The sequence below is a fragment of the Motacilla alba genome, chromosome 4A, assembly GCF_015832195.1.
Source record: "Motacilla alba alba isolate MOTALB_02 chromosome 4A, Motacilla_alba_V1.0_pri, whole genome shotgun sequence".
Taxonomy (NCBI): domain Eukaryota; kingdom Metazoa; phylum Chordata; class Aves; order Passeriformes; family Motacillidae; genus Motacilla; species Motacilla alba.
This window is the reverse complement of record NC_052045.1, coordinates 15,282,889-15,309,956: the sequence shown is the minus strand read 5'-3', so window position 1 is coordinate 15,309,956 and position 27,068 is coordinate 15,282,889. Positions and strand designations below refer to the sequence as shown.

The 27,068-nt window shown below is 49.2% G+C and overlaps 1 protein-coding gene across 6 annotated transcripts in view; it reads right to left on the bottom strand.

Moving 5' to 3' along the window:
* The window catches only part of ARHGEF9 (Cdc42 guanine nucleotide exchange factor 9), a 201,356-nt gene that overhangs the window by 139,111 nt on the left and 35,177 nt on the right, over nt 1-27,068 (bottom strand). The window lies entirely within an intron of this gene.

The window sequence follows — 27,068 nt, the reverse complement described above, 5'->3', positions numbered from 1 at the left end:
CTGGGCACAGTGGGAAGGGCTGACTGTGAATCCTCACCCAGAGCCTCTGCTCTGTCCCCAAGAGCTCAGCATTTAGTGTCAACCTTCAGTGTTCAACTTCCAGGCTGAAAACACGTCCCACAATCCAAACTCTGAGCCAAGCTTTGGGAATCCCAAAGCATCCCTGGGCTCTCAGTGCCTCTCCCACTCTGATGTGTCTTCTGGAGCTGCTCTTCCAGAGCTGAGAGATGCCTTTAATAAGGCACATCCTAACAAAGCAACAAATCCTTCTCCTCAAAGAGGCACTTGCTCTTATTCCCAGATGTGCATTCATGTGCATCTCCTGCCCGCTTTGGAAATCCCAGCTGGAACTGCGTGCCAGAACAGTTAGAAGATTCACAAACTGATATGGTAGGAGGGAAAAAAGCTTTCTTTGTCCATGAAAGCTGCCTGAATGTCTCTGAGACAATGAAACAGCAGGACAAATACTTCTACATGCAAGCATTTTTCCAGTTTCAAAAAACTGGAGTCTTCAAAAAACAAGTTGGACTGGATGACCTTAAAGGTCTTTCCAAGCTCAGCAGTTCTGTAATTTTATGATTCTACTGATTCTATCCACACCCTGTGCCCCTTCCACATTCCAAAAAAACCAAGGCACTGATACATCCTCGCACAGAAAGGAAAGCAGGTAAACAAAGGAATTTATATAGCATTTTCCCCTGCCAGTCACGTTCTTTCATCTGCCCACCCTGAGCCAAGTTCAACACCTTTTTTTTTAATAGCAAATAATTAATCCAACCACACTGAGTAGAAATTAAAATGACACATAAAACATGAAAGCCGTAAAATGCTTTCCAAATATCCTTTTGCCCTCTCATTTTGCATTTCATTTAGTGTCTGGAGTCGACTGAGCCCATCTCTCTGTGCTCACGACTGAAATCACACTGGCAGCTCCTCACAGCAAGCACGGGGCATTTTCAACAGCCATTTAGCCAGCTGGCTCTGGTATTCACAGCAGTATGACCAATCCACTAAAGCAGACTTCAAAGTATTCAACACTTAAAATCAAACAGAGGCTTTAGGAGTGTTGGGTTTGGGGCCTGGGTGGTAAATGTAACACAAAAGCTGACAGTACACTTCAATTACTGCTATGTGATGCTAAATTGCCAACATCAAGAGAAGCGGTACCAGCACAAGTGCAAGGAAATAATTAGCATTTAATATTTCATCAAAACGTTGAATTTTTAAACATTGCAGTTGTCAGGGGTTTTTATTTTTTATTATTATTATTATTAGTTTTAATTATTTAGCTGGTTTTACAGAGTCCTTGAGAACAGATCCCAGTGCCCCAGGTGGCTCCAATGCCAACTGCTCACCAAGAGATGCCACACACGGTTTTTCAAGGTGCCAGCTATCAGGGAGCTGTTTAATTAAAACCTCTGCTCCTGACTGCCACTCATGATTCACTCATGAGGAGAAGCGCCTTCCCCTGAGCTCACACACCCCTGGGAGAAGCCCAGCCTTTCTTCAGGCAGCAAGGATGGCTCTGTCCCACGCCTGCCTTTGGGTTTGGTGCTCTCTGCACAAAGGGAGGGTTCCCTGAATTTCCCTGAGCATTCCAGCACTGCTGCCAGCACAGACACATCCTGATGGAGCCCACGGCCAGCCCAGGGACAGAGACACGGCCAGGCTGTGCTGCTGCTCCAGTCCCTCTGCAGCCAGGGCAGCCCCAGTTGCAGCCCTTTGGCTCTGGGGAAGGGAAGTCTCACATCAGCCCTCGCTTTCCTTCCCTCAACCCCAGGACAACACATCCCCCCTTCCACATGGAGTCCTTCCCACCTCCCCAAGAGCCAGAGGGATGCAGAGCCAAAGTACTGCTCACTTCCCTCTCTCCCCAGCAACATCACAGCCCTGGGAGCACAGCAGAGCTCATCTTGACCTGGGTCTGCCTGACAAAAAGGCTTTTTTTAACTGTGACGTGCACATGCAGCAGGAGCACACACACCTGCAAGGCCCCACTCAGAGCTGGAGGGGCAGTGAGCAGGAAGCAGGATCATCCCTTCCTTGCAATCAGAGCATGGATGGCACTCAGGGAACAAACTCCCAACCTCTGCAAGCCATTCCCACTCTGGCTTCCCTGTCTCTGATCTGCCCTTAGCATCCCAACACAACGGCACGGGAGCGATACAACAAGACAAGCTGGCAAATCCTGCATAAATACCCTTCCAAAACTGACTTTTAGCACCAAGCCTTGACTAAAAGCATCTCGAGACCTGCTTGTGTGCAGCAGAACGAAGCCAGCGTGTTCCACGACTCTCTGTACCCGGCAGGGGCTGGCATGGGACGTGCCTCCCAAACACTATTGCTAGGATTAAACACAGCGCTCAACAACTTCAATCCTTCTCGTGCTGCCACTTCCACAAGCACAGATTTCAATGGCTCCCCACACCAAGAGCTGGTGATGCAAGAGCTTGTGAGGGTTTTCAGAGCCCACTGCACCGAGCAGCCAGCAGTTCACCTGGAAACCAGGACACGCAATCGGATTCTTGTTTTCCCAGCTTCTAAGAAATAGATGGGGGAGCTAATATTAGCTTTTCCAGGAATAGTTAGGTGGCTAAAAAGAGAACAAAGGTGATAAAGCAGCCTGTCTGTGCAGCTGCAGGTTTTATTCCTCCAGCCTGTCTGTTGTTGGCTTCAAGAGCCTTCAGCTGTCACTTGCTGGAGGGCCTGGGCAGAGCCCTTGGGTCAGCCTGTGACACCCACTGGCAGAGGGGACAGCAGTGATGCACATCAGCCAAAGCTGATACACTGCTGGGTTTGGGCCTTCTCCAAATTAGATAGGGAAGGGAGAACCTCTGGCCAGCTCAAGTGGCTCTTTGTAACTCACCTCCTTGCTGACCACACAGCACTGCAGGCTCAGCTGGGGAGCAATGGGGTGGAACTCTCTACGTTCCCTCACTGCAAACCCCCAGAGAGCTTAGGGAACTGAACATGCATCTGCAGATTTTCTGTGGCCCAAAGAGACAAAGGTGGGTGTGACCCAAAGCCCAGCAGCCACAGAGCTGCAGCAGGACCCTGAGCTCCAGTGTCATCTCTGGGCTACCAGGTGTGTTCGGCTCCTGCCATCCCCTTTTCCTCATTTCTGCTCCCACCACACAGTCCTGAACAGGGTATCCCTGGGATGAAATTACTGCTACCCTTTCTGTAAAGCCATTTCTTTAATTTTTAAACTATAAATCACCTAATGGTTCAGTGTTCACTCTTGGTTCACCTTGGCCAGGAGAGGGAAAGACCCAACTCTACAACAAATGGAAATGAAGCGGGTCAACTCCTGCTTTGCAAAAGCCCAGCTACAACTAGGTTAGAGCATCAAAAACCACGAGTTAAATTTCCTCCTGGATACTTCATTTTCAAGGAGCTGGATAACAGTAGGGAACTGCATAATTGCATAATTTGGTTCCATTTTCATGACTGCATTCTGCTTTTTTGGGCCGCCACCAGGCCTGGCTTTAATGCTTTGCAAATTACACAGAAATAGTCATAAAGTGTACTTAACTACTAAAGGACTTTATTTCCCTTTTTCTCAGAAACAAAAGTTGGACTTGATGAACCTGGAGGCTTTTTCTAACCTGAATGATTCCATGAAAGGCTTGACACATGGTGGCCCTATTAAGCCCACCTTGAATGTGCCTGCTTGGATGACTGTAATTACAGGAATTTAGGAGGGTGCTTTGTTTTATCAGCTAAAAAACAGGGAGCTAGAGGAAATGGAAAATGAAAGACCACTAGACACAAAGAAGTTTTCCAGGAACCACATCAGAGAGTGTGAGGAATTGCTGTTTGTGGAAAGGGATGATGTTAACGATGACAGAAACAGTCATCAACCAAAGGACATCCAACAGGGGCGCAAGGAAGATTTGGGGATCCCATTAGATGGGAAGTGTGTTCTTGGCTTGGCACCCAGGCAGGATCTGTCCCCTTGTCTGCAGAGCCCAACTCTATCCTGTATCCATAGCCATATCCTATATCCATGGCCATATCCTATATCCATGGCCATGCTCTGTGCCATATCCATGGCTATATCCATGGCCATATCCTATATCTATGGCCATATCCTATATCTACAGCCCTGCTCCATCCTATATCCATGGCCATATCCTATATCCATGGCCATATCCTATATCCATAGCCACATCCTATATCCATGGCCATATCCTATATCCATGGTCCTGCTCCATCCTATATCCATGGCCATATCCTATATCCATAGCCATATCCTATATCCATGGCCATATCCTATATCTATGGCCATATCCTATATCTACGGCCCTGCTCCATCCTATATCCATGGCCATATCCTATATCCATGGCCATGCTCCATCCTATATATCCATAGCCATATCCTATATCCATGGCCATATCCTATATCCATGGCCCTGCTCCATCCTATATCCATGGCCATATCCTATATCCATAGCCATATCCTATATCCATGGCCATATCCTATATCCATAGCCATATCCTATATCCATGGCCATATCCTATATCCACGGCCACGCTCTGTCCTATATCCACGGCCATATCCTATATCCATGGCCATATCCTATATCCATAGCCATATCCTATATCCATGGCCATATCCTATATCCATGGCCATGCTCTGTCCTGTATCCATGCACAGGGAGAGGAGTTCTACCACAGTGTGAGCAAGGTGGGCTCACTCCACAGCACATTCTGAATTTCTCAGTGCTGTGTCCCTCATTCCCCCAAAGCAGCCAAGGAAGGCAACACCCCAGAGCAGAATGTGGACATCACCCCCAAAACGCCCCTGGGAAGCACAGCAGCAGCTCCCAGTGCTCCTGTGTTTGTTTCTGGAGAGTAACAGCACACCAGCTCTGGGATGCGGCCCTGACCTCAGCCCCAGGAACAGCAGAGGCTACACAGGCAGTGCTGGCATTTGGGGAAAGGCACCTTTGTTCAGCAACACAAGCCGGGTTTCACCGGCTTTTGTATTCCTGCAAACTGCACAATTCTGCAGTGGAAGGATCTGGATTTTCCCAGACGGGCCCCAAAACTCAAAATCCACCCCCTGGCCCAATTCCTGCATAACCCTCCCATGCAGACAGGGAACATCTGCCTGCACAGGTCTGGGAGCTAATCACTGTTACACAAGAAAGGAGCTTTTTGGGTGGATTTTTCCCTTGCTGATTTGGACAGCTGACAGCAATAACAGCTTGTCACTGCTGCATTCTCCCTGCAATGGGAGCAGGCCTGGGAATCCCAAAAGAAATGCGTGGATCTGATCCTGTGATGAGTGTCTGATTTGGATCAGCAATCAGCAAGGTACCTCGGTGCCCTGGTGCACATCACTCCTCCAAAGAACTCTCTGCATCTATCAGCAGCATCTGCTGCTAATAAATAAGGAGAAGCCAAGCTATCAGCTCACTGCTATTTTTGGATGAGAAGCTTGTTTTGAAAGCAGAGGAAATTTCCAGCCTTCACAAAGGCCTTTCACCTTCCTTATGTGGGAAACTACCTGCTGCACATTCCCACCAGGCATGCACTCACATACAGAGTCTTTAAATTACCTGAAATGCTATTAGCTTCATTTCCAAATCAGAAGCTGCCAGAGAGAGAAAAGAGGTTCCAAATTAACATTAGCCACAAGTGGGACATAAACCCCACTCAGTGCTGCCAAGCTGGTGAGAGACAGATGAGCCATCAGCTGGGGGTGCAGAAGGGCACTGAGCAGTGAAGAAAAATCCCTTTTCCCATGCCACTGGAGCTGGGGGAGTGAAGCCACACACTCTGGGATGTGGGCAACAAGAGTCTGCTCAGCCCCTGCCCTGCCAGTCCTGTGGAAACCGTGAGCTCAGATAACAAGCAGCACTAAGGGTCAAAATATCTGATATGTGCTGTCTTTATGGACAGACTTGCACGGAAACAGGGAGCTCTCTTACCCCTCCAAGGTGCTCCACAGCCCAATGCCAAACCAGCATTTCTGCCACACTCCTCAGGGTCAAAAAATAATAGTGGCTGCAGACTGGAGCTGAAGGCAGGCAGAGGGATCTCTCCTGTGATGAACACAGCACCTTGCCTTGTGGTACATCTAGTCCTGACACTTTTGTCTGACTAATCCATAAAAGATATCAAGGGCCTCAAGCAAACCCCCAGATCTTCAGTAACTCACTGCCTTGCAATCAAAGTCTCGGTCTGGTAATTTGAGTCTTTTACCAGCACAGGGTGTTCCCAGCAGAGTTCTGCCAGCACCTGGCTTGGCCTGGGGATCTCGGGGTATGACAGGTTTTGAAGCCTGGCTCAAGTCATGGATCTCCTAAAACTCCTGTATTTCCCAAGTGCTAATTTTTAATTCCTTTCTCTCAAGTGCCACCAGCTTGCATGAACTCGATGAGAACAAAACCCGAGGCAGGGAAGCACAGGACTGAGACACATGAGCCAAACTCAACACAACAGCTCCAGCCCAAAGGCCACTGTGGAGAAAGAACCCCAAACTAATATGTTCCTTTTATTTCCACTCAAAACAAAGATGCAATTTTCCCCCTCAGTGTTATAATTTGGGGTAGGTGGTGAGGGCTGACTCAGGACTCGTGAATGCTTCAGGCTGGCAGTGCTGCAGGGATGGGGAAACCACCACGAAATGTCCCTTTTCTCAACTCTGCAGAGAATTCCTGAAACCAGAGAACTGCAGAGCTGCAAGAGCAGCAAGGGACACCCCAGAGGGGTCTCCAGTGACATTTTGCTGCTCCCCCTCACCCAAACTCTCCCACCCACTTCAGTGGCCCCCTTTCCCTCCCTCCTGCTGCCTTTGCTGCAGCGAGTACAATCCAGAGCCCTGAATATTCACCCTGAATATTCACCCTATTCCAAAAGCATCCAGGCTGTGATTAGGGACTGAAACATGCGTCACTGGATCTGCACATCAAAGCCCTCGCAGCCACAGCATCCGCAGGGATGGAGAGGGAAGGAGCACAGCAGAGGTGACACCGGCTCTGCTTTGGCGTAGGGGGAGCTCCCCACTGAGAATTTTGTCAGACTGTATTTAAAGATCTGGGATGCTGCAGTTCCTCCAAGCTTCCAGAATTCCTGCTCAGCACAAAGCTGGCTCCACCAGCCCTCCTCCCTCTCCCTGCTCAGTATCCAAAGTGTCAGCCTGAGACTGATGTCAGGCTGAAATCTACTGGCAGAAGTGGCTGTTTTTGCAGTTTTGTTTTTCCTCTTAAGTCTGCGTTATCCATAGCAACTTGAGTATTCCAATAGCTCAGATAACAGGAATGGATGCCTCCAGTCTGTGCTGAAAGGGGACTGTCAGAAAAGAGAAGCCCAGCTCTTTCAAATGCCCCGAGATGCTCAGATCTTTTCTGGTTTTCCTCCACAGCCAAGTGCCTTTTCCCCCTGGCCCCGCTTTCCACTCCTTTGATATGATCACCAAAATAAATAAATAACTTGGTCTTTGGGTACTAATTTCACCAGCAGATACTCTCTGAACAACCCTTGCAGTCACTTTATGCAGAAAAGGTGCTGGAGTTGTCTCTTCCCTGATACTGGTGCCACTCTCCCCACAGCTCCCGTTGCCAGAGGCGTGCAGCTGTTCATTTCATTTTCTCCAGATCTTTCCAGCTGCTGGAGTGCTCCACAATGGCCATGGCTGAGCAGGCAGCTCAATTCCAGGTGCCTCACCTCATGTTATCCAGCCAAATTAGCTTGTAGAGCCCTAACAAATTTCCACGGAGAGAAGCACAGGGCAACAGATCACTCCAAGATGAATTTGAGCTGCCCATTATTTAGACTCACTTCTCTTGGCTATTGTTCTGAGATCCCTCCAAGGCAGCACAGGGAACACAGTTCATCAACCACAGCCTGAAATGATTCACCTGAGGCACCAGTTCCTGGAGCCTGGCAAAGTTCCAGGGCTTGAGGGCTGCCCAGCAAACCTCAGCTTCAGGAGAGAGAGGAAGGGAATGCTGGGGTGACAGAGAAGGGTAAAGTTTTAGGCTGTGACCTCTCTTTGAGCCAATACCATAACTGCCAAGTCTGTTATCTCCCCATTCTCAGCTCGGTTATCCAGGAGTGCCCTGAATCCCTGGCTGAAGAACCCCTCTATCCAGGTATCCATGAGGAGCCCATCTTCCTTCTGTGCAAATACTGAGGTGCTGCAACTCCATGCTGAATAACCCATCCCACCTTCTTCAGACCCCTGCAGGACCGTCTCACCCGCCCATCCTGCTGGATTTGGTGGAATGAGGTGATGGGGTTGCCCTGCCTGAGCTGCCAGGAGCTCAATTCCAGCCCCCAAATTCCAGTGAAAGCCTTGCCAGGGTGTGCAGACAATTAGATTCCTTACATAAGCAAGCAGCACAGTGTGAGCTGCACACAGCAGTTAATGCTGCCTAAACCATGGGCCAGATTTCCCTTTGGGAGAATCCTCCTGCTTTAGGGATTGAGATTTATTCTTTAATCAACACACAACCCCAGGTATTCATGTGGACACAGAATCAGGGATCAAAGAAGGGGTGTGCACACACCTTAATCAGCACTTCAGTCTGTTTTCTAATATTTTGTAGATTTTTCTAATCCTTTTCACAGCTCCAACAAAGAATAACCCATTAGCTGAACTCAAAAATAAACCCCAACAGCTTCAAGCTATAAATAACCAAGTCAGACATGCAGGATTCTATAAACTCCTTTATTCACCCTCCAAGAAAACAGGAAAGGCAAGGAGAAAGGGTGGAGTTAGAGCCTTTTTTTTTTTTTTAAACAGCATATTGCTGTAACAACAGATAAGAGATCTACACAAATCCTGTGCAGTGTCAAGATCCCAAGCCCCACATTGGGAAAGCCTGGAATGGTGTCTGACACAGGAAGGTTGGAACTCCAGGCTTGCAGCAGGAAAGCCACAGCACACAGACTTCCTTGAACATCCTTTCCAGGCCTGGAAGGAGCTGTGGAAGTTCAGAGTGCTGTGAGTGGAGCAACAGCAGAGAGGGAAGTAAGGAGAAGAAATTCAAGAAAACCCAGCACTGTAACACTGCCATGATCACCTGGCTCCCACTTTGCCACGCCTGCAGAAATAGGGGATTATTTCCCCACCTGAACAATTCCCTCATTCCCACCATGCTGGCACCCCAGGAACCAGTGACTGAAGCCACACCACTCCAGCCATGGAGTCCCTGGAGGATGTTTGGGGGCCCTCCTCACAGGAAAACACCTCCATGAATGTCTTAGATTGGAAATAGGGGTGTGTATCCTATTCCAATCTGATGAGGCAGTTCTCTGCTGTCCATTGGGCAGTTTCCTTTATCTCTCCCACAACCCATCCTCCCTCCAGGAGATCTCTGCTGTCCATGGCCACTGAGTGTCCCTGCAGGGCTGATCCAATTCCATCATCCCATGGGAGATGCTCTGCCCAGGGCAGGAGCCCAGCATTCCTACCTGGATCCAATCTGAGCCTGGAACAGCACAGCAGCCTTTGCCCCCTGCATTCCCAGAGGAGCAGCTTTCTGCTCCCTGCATTCCCAGAGGAAGAGCAGGCCCATCTCCAGCAGCCCTGGAGCTGCAGAGGAGAACTCCACCCTTGTCCAGGATCCCTGCTCCAGCAGAAGCACAGCTGGCCCTGCAGGAGGGCTGAGCCACCATGGAATGGCACTGCTGCCACCACCCTGACCCACAGTGGGGCAGCTCCTGCTCTGACTCTGGCAGTGGAGTTTTGTATTACTGCATATGTATTTTTATTTTATTTTCTTCTCTAATAAAGAACTGTTATTCCTATTCCCATACCTTTGCCTGAGAGCCCCTTACTTTCAAAATTATAATAATTCGTAGGGAGAAGATTTACATTTTCGATTTCAGAGGAGGCTCCTGCCTTCCTTAGCAGACACCTGGCCTTTCAAACCAAGACAATGACCAGCATGGATGGACCCATCCGGAGGGCTGGAGTTTGCTCACCCACAGCTCCAGGAGGCTGCAGGGGATGCTCAGCACCTCTCCTCACCAAAAGGGCTGCAGAATTCCTGGCCTGGCCCTTTGCAGGTCTCCATAGTCAATACATTGTAGGAGACCTTAAAAACCTCAGCACCTTCCTCCCAATCCACTCCTATCCCAGTTTCTTAATTACAGCTTGGAAACCTCATTTTAAAAATTATGGTTCTCATCATATTCAGGCATAACAGTTTTTGTTTACAAATGGAGCAAAGAAATGGTATAAATTATGCTCAAGAAAACCCTTTGGCATTTTAACAGGCATTGGAAAGAACCAATTTCAGAACAGCGTCTCATAATGGATGTCTCCATGGATACCTCTTTGTCAGCACCTCATTAGATAAGAGCTAAGACACCTAAGAGTTCTTCTCCTGCATTTCAGAAGATACCTCAAAAACACTAATTATGCAAATTTCCATCCTCTTAACTGATGGGTACTTGGAAGTTCAGGCGACAAAGTGGATAAGCTGAGCCCCGGCAGGAAAGGAAACATATTTCATCTAGACTCTTCTTCTTTATGATTGCTGATGCTTCAACAATTTCTGGGGCCACAAAACTGCGTCCCCCACACTTCTCCTTTTCCTCTTAACAGCAAGAAAACAGAAAGGAGAGAAATGGAGATTCCAGGTGCAGCATGAGGAACACCTGTGGTGTTTGAAAGCAGGACAGGCTGTGTGGCAGAGCCAGCAGGATTCCATGATTTTAGACTGAGCAGTGACTGCACCCACATTGAGTAGATAAAATATTTCTGTGTTATGTGTCAGCAAACACCAGTGGATTTAATTATACCAAAACTGGCTCCCTTGTGACCCATCTTTGTTATTAGTCCTTTACCTGAGGCTGTGTGAGCAGAAATATTTTGAGTTTTTCTAAAGACAATTCCTTGTGTTTCCATACTGGCATGCCAAAGAAGCCCCCAGAACTACGAAAGCACTTTATTTATCCCTGAACTGCAGCCACCTCAGCAGTGCAAGGTGGCAGCTCTAACACAACACAGTGACCTGAGCATGAGATGAGGGAAGTTTTCCAACATGTGACGAGGAAGCAAAAGAAAAAAAATTCCTACAGCTTGTTTTTCATCCCTGAGACCTTCAGCACAGTCCTCCCAGCCCAGGCAGTGCCTTTGGGACGCTGCCATGCAGACACAGGGGTGGCTCTTCACAAGCAGAGAAAACACAGAACCTTTCGTGCTCTGAATGTGCTGAAAACAAATTTTTTTTTTTTTTTTGGTCAGACCTTGAGGCTGGAGCCACAGAGTCAGGGACCCTAAAGTAAACACTGGTGTCCTGCAGCTTGGGGAATGCTCAGAGGAGGTGCAGGCCCTGCTCAAACACAGGAAGGAAACACTGCAATTTACAGAGAGCACTTGGGAGTCTCCAACGCTGCTCATTCTTTAAAGGGCAGACTTATGCAAACCTCGAATTTTGAGCATTTTTTCTCCCAGCTGCTTTCTCTAGGAATCCTTCTCAGAGACCACAGCCTTGTTGTACCTGAGAAAGGAGATGCATCCACTCCTGACAAAACCTTTTTCATGTAAGGACGATTCTCTCAGAGATTCTGGGCTCCCACCTGTGCTCCCCTCTCCCAAGAGCAGCAAAGCAGGGCTCCCAGTTGCAGCCAAGCACCACTGAACTGTGGCTCCCTGAAGATTCAGTGCACAATCACACTGTGGGAGCTGTTTTCAGCTGAGCAGCTCCTTCTCAGCAGGTGTGAGGGAGGTGAGTGGCTGGGGTTAACCAAAGCCAGGTTCTCCAGATTGAATGCAACCTCAGAAATGCCAAGGCTTGAATAAAAAGGCTCATAACCTACAGAGAGGGCAGGAGTGGAGAGCAGGTAATTCATTTCCTCCAATTCCTTTCCTCCATGACCTGGAGGAAATCATCAGGCTTTTCTGAGTTTCATTTGCCTCTTGAGCCTCACAGGAATGATGGCTCAGAGTCACTGGGGTGAAAAGCTCTGTGAGAGCAGTCGTGCCAGGCACCCTCTGTGGGTCCTTCTGGGAGGTGACATCCTTTCTGTCACAGGACTGCTTTTTTATTCTCCATGAATTTCCTCAATGACTGCAGCTTTCAGAATACATTTCTTAAGACAAAGACCTGCTTGAATATTAATGCTATCGAAAAATAATGGCAGTTGAAAGTATGTCCTTGATCATGTCTAGACAGGACCAGCTATAATGGATTTCTAGGATCAGGGTAGTAGATATAAATAGATTAATATTACTCAAAGACCTGCAATGTCTCTGTGCATTATCCAGAGAGGTGTGATCCTATAGCCCTTCATGAATATCTGCTGTCTAATGAAGAGTGAAGAAATTCTTCCCTGTGAAGGTGGGGAGGTGCTGGGATAGAACTCCCAGAGCAGCTGTGGCTGCCCCTGGATCCCTGAAGTGTCCAAGGCCAGGTTGGACGAGGCTTGGAGCAGCCTGGGACAGTGGAAGGTGCCTCTGCCCAGGGCAAGGGGTGGAATCTTTAAGGTCCCTTCCAACCCAAACCATTCTGGGATTCTATGGAAGTATCTGGGAGAAAATGGTCAAGAGATGCTGGGGAATTGCTCAGAGTCCACTCCTGCTCTGGTAAAGGCAGTGACAAACACCATCAGAACCAACAACAGAACTGAAGCTCAGTAAACTTTTAAGATCAGGAAATGGCATCCAAAGAATGCAGGCAAAGAGCCTTCCATCCTGTGAGTCAGAGAGGAACCTCAGTGCTCAAGTCAAATCAGTGACCAAGAAAACCAGATGTGAGGTCAGACCTGGGTCTGATGCCCATGGCTGTGCTTCAGAACCCTCGCAGGCAACGGGTGAATTCCTGACTCTGAACTCCAAAGAAATTCTTCTTCCCATCCTGTGACAGCCCAGCCAAGGCATGAGCTGAACTCCTCCAGCATCTCCCCCAGTGCCAGTGCAGGCTGCCGTGCCCAGAGCCCCTGGGAATGCCCACTGTAGGTCCATGGACAGCACAGAGCCAAAGGGATTCAGCTCCAGCTGTATACAAACCAGTGAGGGCAGGAACAGCACCCAGACTCTGTGTGATTGCTGTTTCTTGTGCCCTCTCCCAGGCAGATTTTATTGAGGGACTCACACAGTGTGACTGTAATGTTGTCCCTGCAGGCCACCCCTCCTTCTTCCCTTAGGAAGGGAGAATGTGACCCCCAAGAATGGGCCCCAAACTCCTCCTCACCAGTGCTCAGAGTGATCCCTGCATCAAGCTCAGTGTGTTAACCCTCTAAATTCCTCTTTCACTGAGAAAAAGCCTCCATCAGGGACGGGCAGATCTTTCTGGGAAGGCTCAGCTGGCTTTGAGCCACGGGCCAAAGCAGCACTTGCTCCCCACCAAGGCTTGAGCATCCCAAATGTTCACTGAGCAGCAGCAAAACCAGGGAATCTCACCCACATCTGGCTGCAGCAAAACCAGGGAATCTCACTCAGGCCTGGCTGCTGAGCAGCAAAACCCCTCAGGAGCCCAGGATCCCTTCCTGTGCTTCAGCCAGGCCCCATTCCCACCACTCATGTCCACAGGTTTGTCTTCTCTAGAGTAGCACAGAAATGCCCATCTGGCCCCAGAACTGGCCAGTAAAAGCAGCAGAGTGTTGACTCAAGAAGCATTCACATTTAGCCAGGGTTCAGCAACATGAAGACCACAGCTGGCAAGAAAGAGGAAAAAATGAGAAAGGAAGGGGAAAAAAAAAAGCAAGCACAGGAGCAGGTTCATCGATGAGTTAAGGCTGTTTTAGGTATAAGCCTGGGGGAATTAGTTTAACACTCCATTTCAGCTTCTTTTTCCCATTTTCTTTTGCACCAACTTGCATCTCTCTCCTGTCAGACTTTGATGGCTTTATGTAACTGTTTAAAAATTGAACAAGCTTCTTAACTTAGGTTTAGAAGAACACACTTTTCTGCTTCTCTGTCTCGAATGCACATTAAGAATAAAGATTTCTGGAGAAAACAAGACCTTTTCCATGCTCTGACATCAGCCACTGGAGTACACAAAGCCAAGTCCTTGAGGAGTGGATATTTTGTACATTCTGTTCCAGCACAAGCCGGTGCATCTGCAGCCCCAGTGGGTTTTACAACTGGAGAGGAAAACTCATGCCAGAGAAAACGCACAGGTTACCCATCCCAGCAGCACCCTGCAGTGGGGCAGAATCCTAGAAAGCAGGAATGAGGGAATAAACCCAGAACCTTGGCAGGGAAGCACGGCAGCCACAGCCCTGAGTGGCACAAGGGCTTTGCCCCTTTGAGAAACAGCCTCTGACCCGCTGCTATTGTGGGAATCATTCTTCTTTTTTTATTAACCTTAATACAAGCTGAAAATATTTCTGCTCTGTGTGACTGGATGTAAAAGCTTGAGAAGAGCCTCCCTCAAGGCTCAAAGAACAGAGGTAAACAGCCCCCACCCTTTTCTGTGTGTTTGCAGTTCCTAATTACACCCATTTCTAAGCCAGAACTGTATTTGTTGATGCTTCAGCTTGGCAATGCTGGTGGAAGAGGCTTTCAGGAAAGCCAGTAAAAATATTCAACGTCAAGATTTGTAATTAAAATTCTTTTTTTCTCATGTTTTGTCTATTAGAAAGTGTTTGTGTTTGCAGTGTGGGCTCTTGAGGGCAAATGCTGCTACTTGCTGTTTGCACAAGCTCAAAGTAACAGCGCCAGCCCCAAGTGGTGCCACGAGATTTGTCCAACCCAACACACAGCATGGACACACACCTCTCCATGGGCTGCTCTGCCTCCAGCCTGGAGCAAAACCACAGGGCCGGGCCTGCAAAAGGCACCAGCCTGGACTTAGCTCAGCTCCAGTTATGGGGACAATGGCAAAGTGCTCCTGGTTTATGGGATCTCAGCGTGGGTCAGGCTGGAAGGGACCACAGAGGGCTCTGGCCCCACTCCCTGCTCCAACAGGGCCATCCCAGAGCACAGCATTGCACTGGAATCTCCCCAGGGAAGGAAACTCTCTGGGCAATCAGGGCTCTACCACCTGCACAGGGAAGAATTTCTTCTTCGTGTCCCGGTGGAACTTTCTGGGATCAGTCCCTGCCCATTCCTCTGGTGCCTGAGCCCTGCTCTGAGCCCTCCCTGCACACAGGGGACAGACTGACAAAATCCCCTTCTCTTGCCTCTTGCCGAGGCCAGTTCTGCTCCTGGCCATCCTCTGCTCCCAGAGCATCCTGCAGCAGCCTCTTCCTGCTCCCGGAACATTCCTGGGCTCGTTCATCCCAGCCAGCAGGGCCAGAGTTCACTCCCAGCAGTGCTAGGTTCTCTCAAGTCACCAAAAACTCCCAAGGGACACGGCTGCCTTGAGCAGCACAACCCCAAGGGCACAAACCAAAACCCAGCAACTCCCAGTGCGAGAAACTGGGATGAGTGGAGGCCGAGCTGTGCTGCCCCTGCCAGGGGTGGGAAGGCCCAAGTGCAGCAGAGGCTGGGAGTTCTCCTGGGTCACACAGTGAGTCAGCAAAATTACACTAAAACCAGCCCCATTTACCGTGACTGTCTGCCGTCTGTGGGGCTCTAACCCAGCCCTGCCCACACCCAGCACGGGGCAGGGTGGGCTGGCAAACATCAAAAATGGGCTGCTAAAGAGGCACCAGATTCTGCCAGTCACCAGTGCTGTGCTGCTGCCCCCTCTGCTGCTTTCCTGCCACTTCCCACGCCAAGCTCCCACATCCCCTCAAGGATGCTCAGCCCTGCCAGGACCCTGTTTCCCTGAGCTCACCCCTGACAGGACCCTGCTTCCCTGAGCTCACCCCTGACAGGACCCTGCTTCCCTGGGCTCACCCCTGACAGGACCCTGCTTCCCTGGGCTCATCCCTGACAGGACCCTGCTTCCCTGAGCTGACCCCTGACAGGACCCTGCTTCCCTGAGCTCACCCCTGACAGGACCCTGCTTCCCTGGGCTCACCCCTGCAAGGACCCTGCTTCCCTGGGCTAACCCCTGACAGGACCCATCTTCCCTGGGCTCACCCCTGACAGGACCCTGCTTCCCTGAGCTCACCCCTGCCAGGACCCTGCTTCCCTGGCTCACCCCTGCCAGGACCCTGCTCCCCACCTCGGCACAGGCAGTTGCAAACTGGAGAGAAACGTTCCTCTTCCAGATCAGAGTTTAAAACTGCAAAATGCTGCCCCCAGCCCCCATTCCTTACCCATCCCACACAACTCCTGGAGGGATCAGCGCCCCTGGCACCCCAGCAGAGCTGCCCAGACCTGCAGGACACTACAGAGCCATATGGGGGGCAGCTCCTGTGGCACCCCAGCATTCCCTGGGCACCCCCCAGCAGCAGCAGCCCCACGGTGCCTCCAGCAGCTCTGCTCACTGCTCCGTGCCAAGGCAGAGTTACCCAACTTCTGACCTACTTCTGCCTTGTGTTTCTTCCCCCTCCCCGCTCCTGCCCTCAGTCCCCAATTAAATCTGTGTGAGATTTCCTCAATTATCCCCTTCCTGCTAATAGATGTGGAAAGAGGATGCCATAACAATGTATTCCCCTGGCACTGGTTCAAAATACATCTCCGAATTAATGTTGAGGAGTGCAGGATGCAGGAACACTTTAATTAAACAGAAATGTATAGGAACCAGCAGCTAGGTTGAAGAAAGCTGATCTTTTGCTGCCACCACAACACTTCATCTCAGCCATGCAGTGAGAATCCTCGTGCTCCTGTTTAATTGACAGGCCAATAAATCAGCACTAATCTCCCCTCTCTGTGTAGCTGTGCATGCTGATGTTCAGCTATTTTGGAATTCAGCAACGTTCCACTGGCACAACCGAAGCAGCAACATGCACAGGAATCCTGCATGGAAAACACTCCAGGCAAACCTTGAAACCTGTAACAAAACTTGGAGGGGGGACCTGAGCAATAAAAACCTGTGTTTGGGAATTGTGGCAGGAGTAAAGCTGTGTATACACCTTTGGAAAGAGGAGGAGCAGGAATAGAGAATCCCAGTTGAAGCCATTCAGATGTTCTGATAGGCACTTGCAGTTCTGGATGAATACAGAGATAATTTGAACACCATTTCTAATTGAGACAAAAACTGTGTGTGAAGAATAGGGAATGAGCCTGGGAATCACTCTGCCCATTACAGAAGGCATCAAGCCTCTGCTCAACTTTACAGTCCCCTTCTGCCTCATCCCAGAAAAGTATTGGGAGATAAGAAATAGCAAGTCTTCATAAAAGGGAGGCTTTAATCCAATGGAAGCTACATCTGCACACCTACAGCTGCATTTTCCATAGCCAAGCTCCTGCTTTATCTCCTAACAGCTCAATAACAAACTACAATTAACCACATCACTGTAAAGGGAGCTGGGGTGCTGATGGTACAGAAGGAAGACACAAGATTATTTTAAGCCTGGTGGAGAGGAACTTGCAGCACTGTAAAGGAAGCCAGACCCCAGCCCTGCTGCAAACACCCAGAAAACTCCCAGGCAGCAAATCCCTGCACACAGCAAACAGCCACTGGGGTGATCTCGGAATTATTTAGGGCACTGCAGTGCTGGATGAAGCTAAAATGAAAGGAGATGAAGACTCAAGCCAGGCAGCATCTCTGCATGAAATGTGAAGCCAGCCCCCAGAGCTCTCCCAGAATCCCAGGGGAACACAGCAAGGACCAGGTTTTCCCTGTGCTGGAGATGGCCAGAGCAGAGGAAGAAAAGGGAACATTTTTTAACTTTTCTTCAGTATTCCTTCATGCTGCGCCTGGGACCTGGATGTTAAAATTACCAACACCCCTGGGACCAGAGTGCCATCTCTCAAACCCTCAGTCCTCTTCATCTGTAAGGAAGGGAATAACTCCCATCCCACTGACATTACAAGCAGCAACACTCTGCTTGTCTCTGGAAAACAAACTCTGCTCTAAACATGAGAGGCTCTAAACAAAAAGCTGCAGCTTCCCCTCTTGCCTCCCTCCCTGTTTGCTCTGTGTACACCAAAGGCCTTCGTTTCCACCTTACTGCACATGTACTGAAGCTATTTTTGGCCAAGAGTGACGTGGCTTTGTTTGCATAACTGGGTTCCCACCTCATGATCTGCCGCTCTAATAGTTTGCAAAATAATAGCTGGAAAATGTCTGATTCCAAATAAGTGCCTGCAAAGTTCAGTTTGCCTTTATCTTAAGTCCAAAATAAAGGAAAAGGAAAAAAAAAACCAAAAAAAACCAAAACAGGAAACAAGCCTCCCTGCAGCATCACTTATAAAATGCTTCAGCAAGATGTAATACAAATTATTTAGTGATGACCAGCTGGGATGTGGGGATTTAATTCTGCTTCTGGTTTGGATGAGGATATCAAACCAGAAAAGACAAGCCCAAAGTCACACAGGAAGAAAACCATTTTACACAGTGGGGCCTTAACAATTCACGTCAACCCAAAATATCATCTGCAGGAAATGCAAACTTATCACTGATGGCTAAAAACAAAAGCACAGCTCAAAATAGCAGCATTTCAGATGAGGCAAGTACGTTGGTTGGACTATTCTCAACTGTCAGAACTGAGCTGCAATCACAGATCTCTCTTGAGGAATATTTGGTATTTGTCCAGTATTAAAAATAAAATGTGAGATATCTTAGAAAAGAAAGAGATGGCTCAAATAAAGAATGGATAGAAATAAATCCTGCATACAGAAGGATCCTACTGCTGGTTCTTCTTGTCCAAGTCCCAACTCCTGGCAAAAGAGGGACAAAATCCATTTCTACAGGAACTTTGTCACTGCAAAACACTCTAAAGGGGGGATGAACACTGTCCTAGTCTGCAGAGCCAATGAGCCAGGGGAATTGGCCATTTTTGTTTTAGCACAGGATGTTTTGGAAGTACCAGGTTTTTCCTTCACTCCCAGGATGGTGCTGCCCAAGCAAGAACTCCACATTTGGGCAGGATTATTGCTCAGGTCTGCTTGGGACATCTCCCTTCACTGTCCCCACCTCGTCCCTCACCCTCAGCCACCCCTCCATCCAACATGAACAGGGCTTGAGGCATTTCACTTCCCACTTCCACACTCCCTGGCTCCAGGGAAGCCCCAGAGCAATGAATGTGTGGAGTCCCAAGGTCATGGGTAATGAGGGGAAATCACAGGAGCAGCTCAACCCCTGCAGAGCCAGGCCACAGTGAAGGGCAGGGACAGAGGCTGTGAGCTCTCCCTCCTCATTTCTAGGCAGGAATTTCTCACCTGCACAAATCCCTGAGCTGCCAGGGATGGGAGGAGAGTCCAGAAACATCTTTCTTAGCCTGCACCGAAAGGACAGCGTTGTGCTGTGCTGGATTCCAGCAGGGAATCACAGAGCAAGCACCAGGCAAACACCTGACAGCACACGGCGCAGCAGCTCTGATGGCAACAAAATGCCAAACAAATGTTCACAGAGCTCTGCTTTGGTGTCTCAGCCTTCCACGGGGTCGCTGTGGGGTGGAAGCCCCGCCAGTGCCCAGCCCAGGCCTGTCCTGGGGAATCCCCAGAGCTGCTGGAGCCAGCGGTGGCACACACAGCTCCCACTCCCAGGGCAAAGGCAATCCCCCAGCACAGCTGCTGCCGGCACTGCCTGTGCCACTGATGCCTCAGGTTGTAGCTTTTATGTTTTTCAGACTCTGTGCTGCTTTAGGGTGTGGGGTCTGAGCTTCATATTATGGGATGGTGAGCTCTCTACACAGGGTAGGGAAACAAAATAATTCCTTCTCTAACTAGAGAACCAAAAACAACTGATCCAAATCTCAAGCCCAAAAACACAAGCAACCTTAGACCAAAGAGAGAAAAACAAGAAAGATAAAACTTCATGAGCTAGAGCTGTAATTAGACAATTACCTCCAATATACTAATAGACCAAAACTTTTATGAGTGTGAGACCCCATGATTGGTCATCCATTTTGTGACCATTTTGGTTCACCTGGGGTGCAGCCCTGGCTGGGCTCTTGTGCTGCCCAAAGTAGATCTATTGAAGCTGCCTAATAAATCCCTACTTTATTCTTTCAGTCTGTCTAGTCTCTGTTTTAAGTCAGCCTTCACAAGACATCACCAGTCCAGAGCACACAGCATGGCCAGGGCATCCCATCACTGCCACCAGAAGGCTCCAAACACTTCCATTTACCTTTGTCTCTTTGTTTTCCTGCTTGCTGGAGGATTTCTCCTGACTGCAGCCTGTTCAGGTGCCTGGAAGCTGCAGCAAGGCAGGCCTGGCCCTGCTTGCACTGTGCTGCTCACTGTTCAACTCAGTCCCCTCCCAGCACCATGGTGACACTGATTTGACACATCCTCTGCCACATCTGAGCACCTCAGACACATCCAGTACCCCCACAGCACCGCAAATCCCCTCCAAAAGACAGCCAAATCCCTTCCTGACTGCAGTGGGACATGTTTGATTCTCCAGGCAAGGTTAAACCCACCTCAAAATTTGGAAACGTGTCAAGAGGCAGAGCTAAGGAGCACCCACCATACAAAGCACTGGAGTTAGTCCTGCTTTTAGGTGAAGTCCTTGCATGAGGAGGGGTGGAAAGGGACTCATCCCACAGGGACTCATCCCTCTTGGAGGTGTTTCCTGGGCATCTCACTCCAGGTGCAGCTTGCAGCAGCCCCTTGCTGGCTTGCAGCAATTGTTCTGCTTCCCTGTCTCTCCCCAGATGACACACAGCATCCTTGGGGACAGCCCTGCAGGGGACACCAGCACCAGGAGTGCCAGCAAGCTGGGGCAAAGACAGCACTGGCTGAGCTCAGAGATTTGCAGGAAAAACAGCTTCACCTGGGAAGCAACCTGTGCCCAAGCAGCTCTCCACACCCAGAGGTTAAACCCACTGCTAGAGTGGTCCAAGGCCAGCGGCCAAAGGCTCTCCAAAAGTGGTCCCCACTGGCCACAACCTCTGTGCTGTGTCTCTGCTGCTGCTGCTTCACAGAGCTGCGATCCCTGCAGCCTCCCACTCCCCAGAGGATGCTCCCTGCACGTGCTGCTGCACAGCCTGTCTTGGTCCTGGGTGGCAAATGGGATTTCACACTGGGAACAGCAGCACTGCAGCCAGTTGGTGTTCCCTCTCCTTTCCAGTGCAATCCCTGAACCTAGCACAGCAGAGCTACCGTGAAATGTCTATTCTTGTCCAGAAAAGACTGATCTCTCAAGGTTTTTGGACAACAGGATAATAGATTTCCCTAGATATTAGAGACTGAAAGAGATTGATTAGGGGAATTATTCTCTGTATTCTGTGCAGTCCACAAAGAGATGAAGCTTTCCGTGCCCCATCGAGGACCTCACTGCAGGCCATGTGACTGCACTGATATAATACCCAAGTCCCCTCTGCAGCCCCTTATCCTGTTCATTTCATACTCCTCCAAGTACAAGGACAGTGTTGGGTCAATATCCCAGTTCAATTCACGTGTGAAACCCTCCATAATCTGCAGGACAAAACCAGGGACAAAATTAGACCCTTTATTCCTACCTTCGGTACTAGGGACAGCTTGTTATCAAATCCACTTTGGCTTCTTGAATGCCAAGGGTAGAGCAAAAGTCAGAGCAGCTGCAGTTTCCTTGTGAACCCAAATTTTCAGGTGCCAGCACCTCAGCAGGGTGTGCAGGTGCTCTGGATTTGGGATTTATGAACACACCCCCTCTAAACTGCATGATCATCCCATTTGAGCAGCTGGGGTGAACTGCAAAGGGGACGGCCCCAGATGTTCCTTCCAGGTCATCAACAGAACCAAACCAGTGTTCTGGACCCTGTGGGATCACGGAGCTCCTCACAGGAGGAGCGTGGTGCTCCTGCCTCTCCAGGATCCCAGGGGAATTGCCAGGCTGGTGATGCAGTGAAGCACCTAGAGCTCATCTCAGAGTCCAGGGAGCCACACACAACCACTCCCCACCATCCCCTGGTGACCTTCTGGGTGTATCCACCCACCTCGTGGCTTCAGCAGCACTTCTGGGACACATCTCAAACCTGATGCATCTCAGAATCCAATCTCAGCAGCTACAGAAGACATTTTGGAGCTCTGACCTGTGCTTTTGCCTGTCCTTCCCAAATTTAGCTCCTTTTCAGCTACACACTGGTGACACCACGGTGGCCTGGAATCACGAGCGCAGCCAGGGCTCAGGAAGCACTACAAAAGCATTTGTTCCAATATTTACTCAGGGATTTTTCATGCTACACCTACCACAGCCTTTAGTTTATTGGGAACACAGTGCACTGGGGAAGGGCAAACCACAGACTCTATACTGCTGCCAAGCAAAATGTCATTAAGGTTTTAGCAATGCAACACAAATTGAGTTTACATTAAAGCTTCTTTTGTATAAACCATATCCCAGAGTGAAGCACGGTGACAGAGCTGAGTAATGAGTTGGAGCAGAGCAATCAAGGTGGAACTACTGAGCAATAGGAAAAAGGAGCCATTCCAAAGTGCTATTTAAAGTTAGGCTGAGAGCTCCATTTGAAGTATAGAAGTGATTATGTACAGTCACCACTGCACACAGTTAATGCCATGGAGGATGCAGTACCTACCACCTGCAGCTGCACAGAGACACCCCGAGGTTCAATGGCACTATAAAAACCATCACCAACTGGAAGCTGAGATTCTTCTTAATATAGACTTATACATAACTGCTGAAGGGCTGAGAAGTCTGCAACTTCAAATCTCTCTTGTGCTGCCCAGCACAAAAACCCACGACCCAAGGGTGGCCATTTGCCATCTCAAATCTCTCCTTGCTGCAAGATTCAGAGTCACTGAAGCCCTGTTTGTCCCCAGCAGAGCTTGGGGACACCTGGGTTATGGCACTGCTGGAGCAACACCCAAATCACCAAGGGTTATGTCCCCCCAGCCCAGCTCTGCACAAAACCACAGCACTTCTGAATGTTTTTCTAAATACCCAGAGCATGGTAAGGTTGGAAATACCTCTCATTTCTAGTTCCAGGCTGCCTAATGTGTGCTTTGCACTGCTCCTCATGCCAGTCCCAGGGGAGGGAGCCCAGAGCAGGCCCGTTCATGCGAGAGGGATGCAAATGGGCTCAGGGCTGACCTGCAGCTCACACTCAGCTCTGCCTGCTCAGCCCAGCTCCCAGACCCAGCAGATCAGACACAGCTCAGGGGCTGAAAAGGCTGCAGTGCTGCAGCCAGGGGTGCAGGGACCCTGCCTGGCCACTCCTCGTGCAGACAGATGGGGCTGGATCACAGCACTGCAACGTTCTGCAGCTCAGTCCCTGTTTCTCCCTTGAATTAGCAAGCCAATTTTGATTTATTTGAACAACAGCACATAGAGTTTTTCAGAACTTGCAAAAAGCATTTATAAATGGCTAAATATATTAAAAAAAAACCCAACTCCATAAAGACTTCAGAGCACTGCTAAGTAGAGCAATTGAATAGGTTTATCAAGATATAAAGCAGCCCTCCCCAAAATATATGGCTCAAACATACCCTGCCAGCAGAAATACTCAATGTTTAAGATGAGGGAAGAGAGATTCAATGAGAATTTGTTTTCCTGGCAGCCCTCCATACATGCACATAAACCTCTTGTAGCACTACACTGATATTTAAACTAATTAGCACCAGGAAAGCCTCAGGACTGTGCTTTTCTCCCAGCCTGTTCCCAGGGACACAGGGGCTCCAAAATCTGGCTGTGATCACATCCCACTCACATCCCGGGATGCTGCAGCCCAGGAGCCCCAGCACAACCCCCTTCCTGCCCAAGTATGCAGGAACACAGGGCAGGACACTCGGCAAAGAAAAAAAAATCCCCCCTCTGCCCAAACTGCCCACTCAGCACTATGTGAGAGGATAAAAATAGCAGGCAGGAGAGCTGGCCATGAATATCAAGCAGCATTCTCACCCAAATCAACTTCCCCTTCACTCTGTTCTCCTGCCTGCTGCACATTGCCTGAATTTCCTATTCCTCATAAACACAGCCAGTGGGGATTTAGCTCTGGGGAGCTGCAGACTGGCACATCCACCATCATCGCTCTGGCAACCCCCCACCAGGCTCTGGAAAGAGCTCCTGACTTCCAGAGGAGAAAGGACAGGCTGGGGGGTGGGTTTTGTGAATATTCAACACCTCTGCACAGCAGGCCTGCCTATTATTAGTATAGGGGATGTCAAAGAAGCTCCTCTATGCAAAGTTTCCAGTCTAGCTAATTAACAGTGCCTTCCTCCAGCATATAAATTTGGGCTTTAGTCCCTTGTACACAAGTACACAGGGCAGGGAGGAAGGGAAGGAGCAGAGGACAGGAATGGCTGCAGTCATCTTTAAAGGCTGGAAATTAAAGACAGAGAGAGTGAACACACATTGAGAGGAGGCTTCCTGTTTCAGGAAGGGCTGAATCTCCCTTCTTTCAAAAAAAGACTGGATGTGGCACTCAGTGCCATGGTTTAGTTGAGGTGGTGCTAGGGCATGGGTTGGACTCAAGGATCTTAAAGAATCTTCCAGCCTGGTGGTTCCATGATTCCTCTTGAAGCACATCCCCAGAGCACCTGTCTGGAAAAAGCTGAGATGATTTTGACTGGGCAGCTAACAAGAAGCAGAGTTCCCTCACAAGGGGCAGCAGAGGCCAGTGATTTGGGTCAGGGTGGGAGTGTCACCCTCTGCTTCTGACATCCAGACCATCAAACATCTCCCAGCACCGCTCTGGGGCTGCAGAAAGGAACTCACTGTTCCCCCTGCTCCAAGGATCAGCCACGTCCCAGCTGGCAGGACCTGCCTGAGGGTAAATCAGAGGAAGGAGAGATGCTGAGGGTCCTGTCAGGGCAGCCTTTCAGAGCACTCTGTGATCTCTGCTGCAGCAAAGCCTGCAGTTCAGGGCACCTTGAGGTCTCCTGCAAGCTGGTCCTGATTGTGCCAAACTGTTCCCACAAAAGCCAAGGCTCTAAGGGACCTAAGTGCTAAACCAAAATGCTCTGCACATAAACTGCTTCAACACAGAGCTTTCTCCAGGCTGTAAAGTGTACTCTGGGAAAAAAAATTAAAGACTGAAAACTTTTAGAAGTCTGGCCTTATTTATTTTTACTTGCTTCTTAAATTAGGAGAGAAATAAAAAAAATATTGTATGGCTCCACATGTACCACCCTCCAGCACTTCAATTTCTTACTCCCACCTACAAATAAACAATAACAATATTGGAACAATAACTTTATCTAGTCCATAAAAAACTTCTCCAGCTTGCGCCCAGATTTCAGATACTCTTTCTTGGAAGGATAAATCCCTGCTTTCTGCACTGCTCTGCCACCTCACTGGGGTCAGCTGTCAATGAAAGCACCTGACAAGAGACACCCAGGCCCACAAATCTCACCCCAAATTTATACATCTTGCCAGAGCAGAAACTTCTTTCTGGCCAGGAAGTGATGTGCAGCCCTGTAGATCTTCATTGAGCTTGGGGCAGAGGTGACAGATGAGTTTTCCAGCACTGCTGCTGTGAGCCACATTTCTGTATCCTGCCCCTGCAGCACTTGCACAGCACCTCTGATTTATAAACCAAAGGTTTCAGAGCTGCCTGCTTGCCATGATTTAAAACCAAGCTGAACAGACCTCCCCAAACCCAATTCTCTGCCTCAGGGGGGCACAGGTCTTTGGCATGGCTGTGTCCTGAGCCAAACAGCACCCACAGATCTCTGGGGTCATGAGCAGCTGACTTCCCTTTCCAGCTCCACATCCTTCCCAGCTATCACCACAGGAGAAGCAGTTTCCTAGCCAACCTTTCCCAAACTTCAGCTGGGTGTTTGTTTTCTGAGGTTTCAGTTTTCCACAGCTTCTCTAAGGGTCTCTGATGCAATCTGGGCTCTGTTTGCAACCTGAAACAGGCCTGGCTTTAGGATGCTCAAGGCATAGATAATTCAGGAGCAGTTTTGTGTCAAAAACAGCACCTTGGCTTCCAGGAGGGCCTCCAGGACAGCTGTGAAAGCTGCAAGGCTCCTCTTAAAGGATTAACAAAGTGATTCATTAAGGTGTAATAAAGTGATTAATTAAGGACCAAATGCATCCATGCACTGGTCAGTACCAGACCCTGAACAGGGACACAGCTCATGGATAACACAGCTGAGACACTCCAAGGCAGGGCTTGCACACTGCACAACAGGGTATTTCACTGCTCTGCTGCTCTGCAGTCACCTGCCTTTATCCTGGCCCCAAGGACAAACAGCTTTATTGGATAGGGATCATTTCATCTTCCAGGAAAACTTTGTTCAAAGCTTTAGATGTTCAGCTTGTCTGAAACCAGAACAGCTTTCCTGAGTTGAAAGGAGCAGTTCATGTCTCGGCAGCAAGGCAGGACCCAAAGGGAAGGAAGAGAAAAAGAAGAGCTGAACTCCTTGTCTATCTCTCCTCTGCCTTTGTACCTCAGCCCACAAAAACTCAGCAAAGAAAACAGAAGTGATGCAAGATGGAATTCCAGAAAGTCACAAGCGATCAAAAATCCAGCAGTCCATCCCTGCACGTGCTCCCTGGAAAGCAACACCCAACACAAGGAGGGTGGAGAAGGCAGCATCACTCACTGCCAGCTTACTGTGATGGAAAAGCACACACAGAGGCCAGGGACCCCCTGGAAATCACATTTCAGGAAGGCAGTTCATCAAATATCAAAGGGGGAAGGAATACAAGAAAGGTCTGGTAAGGAAAGACAGCAGTAGGGTGGGAAAGAGCCACAGACACAACAGAAGGTCAGTTCCCCTCTCCACTCCAGCAGGGAAATTCCTGGCTTCCACACCATCCTTTGTGCCCTAGAGGAACAGCAAGGGCTAAACCTCTTCTGCCATACTCAGTGGAAAGCTCTGCCTGCATCCCACTGCAGGCTGGGAAATCTGTTGGGTTTGGGATGATCTGGATCTGTTGGGTACCAGTGAAACCAGACTCAGGAGTGCTACAAATCCCAAACAAGACCATGAAATAACCAAAGCCTCCAGACTTCAAACACAGGGCACAGCAAAAAAAACCCAGACCCCCAACCAAGCAAGGAAACATCAGACAAATTATACCATTTTTGCCATCTTTTCTGAATTTTTTCCAGAGAAAAACATGAACATCTCCAGGCCCACAACAGCTTTTACTTCCCCCACTAGAAGCATCATTCACAAAAAAAGAACCAAGTGGATTGTGCCTATATTTGCAAAACACTTTGGGAAAGAAGCAGTGACATGAATTTGTCACCGAGATGGTGCTGGGAGC